At 31.8% G+C, this 2,712-nt stretch overlaps 1 pseudogene; it reads left to right on the plus strand.

The window, feature by feature from the left end:
* Window positions 1-555: 555 nt before the first annotated feature.
* Window positions 556-1,215, plus strand: LOC107019167 (annotated as a pseudogene).
* The last annotated feature ends 1,497 nt before the right edge of the window (window positions 1,216-2,712 follow it).

Raw genomic sequence — 2,712 nt, forward strand, 5'->3', positions numbered from 1 at the left:
GTAAAATAAAAGACATTTCTCAAAAGTATTTTTCATTCATTAAACAAACACTAAAAATCTTTTGCAAAAATATTTTTTTATTCAACAACCAAATATGAGAAAAAAAAAGTAAAAATCTATTTGTTTTTTAGAAAATCATTTTCAAGGTAAATATTTTTTTATGCAAAACATTTTCCTTAATACCAAACACACCCTAAGAAGAAAAAAATATTTACTACGTTTTTATTTGTTAAAGTGACTTTAGAAGAAAAAAAACAAGAATAGTGTTCATGTATAAAAATGAAGAAGATGTGTTTGAAAAGATATTTATTTTAAAAAAGGTATTTTGACGCATTTTGTAACTATAAGAGCATTTTTGGACTAAAGCCTTGACTGCAAAAACATTTTTGAGCCAAAGTATTGACGGTAAAGACATCTATTAGCCAAAGTAAAAGCGTAGGACATTCTAGATAATTCCATAGGTTCATGCGCAAAACAATTTAAACAGACACTATACTCAACTTTTCTCCAAAAATAAAATTAAGAAAAAAGTTAAGACGACACCAAAGGTCCATCATGTCAACGAAAGAGGCCATCCTTCCCACGCCGTTCTTTACGGTTCTACAGCTGCAGCGATGCCATTCACATAACCACCACCGCTGACGTTAACTCCTCCTTTTGTTGCCCTCGCTGCTTTCATCGCCACCTCTTCCCTAATTACACCATTGCTAGTTTTATACTTTTCCTCAATATTTAACTCTTACCAATTATACCCTTTCCACCACTGATTCTGTTACTTCTAATTATTCTTATTTAGATACTGAATCTGATGAGAGTGATTCCGACAATCTTTCTTTTGAGTTGTTTAACTCACCTCAATTCCGTTCACCGACTCTTAAATCGTTTATCAACTCACTTCCGAGTGTGAAAATCAATGAATCATCCAAAAAAGGTTCGATTTGTATGGAGGAATTCGGAATTGATATGGAAGCTAGTCAATTGCCTTGTAAGCATTTTTTTCGTAATGATTGTATTATTCCTTGGCTTAATTGGAGTAATACTTGTCCACTCAGTCGGTATAAATTGCTGCAAGAAGATTAAGATGAACTAGAAGTGATTTTGGATGGTGAAATTGGTGGTAAAGAATTTCGAGAGAATTTTATAGTATCTGATGGTTTTAAAAATCTATCTAAGCGAAATAACACAGGAAAATCAAAGTCTGGACCTAAAACATAAAGACGGAAGAGAATAGAATTTAATCAAAAGAAGAATTGTTTTTTTATTAATTATTCAGATAAGATATATAAAATCCTAGAACGAAAAGTAAAAATAATAACACATGATCTAGCAGTCACTAAACAACTCCCAAATAATAGGAAAGCATGACTAACAAATAACTGACTATGTCTTACTTAAAACATAGGCAGTAAAATTAAATTTACTGCAGATCAAAAGCAAATTCCTAACACTCCTCCTTGCTTTGGATACTGCGAACTCCTATTTTCTGTCTAAGAAGCTCGAATTCGTTGATCGTTAAAGGCTTAGTAAACAGATCTGCCAGCTAGTTTTCAGACTTGCAGTAGACTAGAGTGACTTCTCCCCTTTGTTGCACTTCTGTCAGGAAATACAACTTTATGTTGAAATGCTTGGTCTTCTTGTGAAACACCAGATGGTTTGAGATTGCAATAGATGCCTACAGGTTGACGACAAGAGTGATAGTACTTTACTTCTATTCCAAATGTAATCATATATGATCTTTCTAAACTACAAGACTTGGTTTACTTCTCCTGTTGCTGCTACGAATTCAGCTTCTTTAGTTGATTTTGCAACAATTTCCTGTTTCTTAGATGACCATGAGAATATTCCTAAACCTAGGCTGAAACAATGGCCAGAGGTTCTTCTCATATCATCTACGGATCCAGGCCAATCACTCTCTAAGAATCCAAGTAACTTGAAGCTTGGACACTTCTCAAACTTTACACCATAGTATAAAGTACCTTCGATATATCTTAATATTCATTTTGTTTCTCTTAAATGCATTTAACTTGCACAGTGCATCAAAAAAGATAAGAGACTTACAACAAATAAAATGTCAGGCCTAGTTGCAGTGAGATACATTAAGCATTCAATCACGATTCTATAATAACCTTCATCAACTTTGTTGGCTCTATATTCTGTACAGAGCTTCTCTTTTTTATTCATCTGCGTGCTCATCGAATTGCATTCCTCCATTTGAAATTTCTTCGAATTTCTTTTGCATATTTCTTCTAGCAAATGAACACTTCACATTTGCTTTGCTTGATCTCCATTGGAAGAAAATAGGTCATAAGACTTGTTGACACCCAATTTTCACCCTCCCGATAAGAATTAGATAATGAACTTCTCAATTTAAACAATTTGAAACAATTGATTTTTATTAAGTAGAAAAGATATTCAATTTATTGTAAATTAATCATATCGCTTTTGATAATTTTTAGATAGTTTATGATTTGCATATTTTGTATATAACTAGTATATTTCATGATTATTCGAAAATCATCTCAGAAGGATTTTATTTTTTGTTTAATACTTTGCTAAATTAGTTTACACTTTTCAATTAATTATTTTATAATTACGCCGATTATTTTATGTTGTCAAAATTATGAAGCTTGCTAGTTAATTGTATCAATTCGTCTTATGATGAAATTTTTACCAACTCAATTGATTGAAGTATTGGGCCCTTTTCTTGATTTT

The sequence above is a fragment of the Solanum pennellii genome, chromosome 1 (assembly GCF_001406875.1).
Source record: "Solanum pennellii chromosome 1, SPENNV200".
Classification (NCBI taxonomy): domain Eukaryota; kingdom Viridiplantae; phylum Streptophyta; class Magnoliopsida; order Solanales; family Solanaceae; genus Solanum; species Solanum pennellii.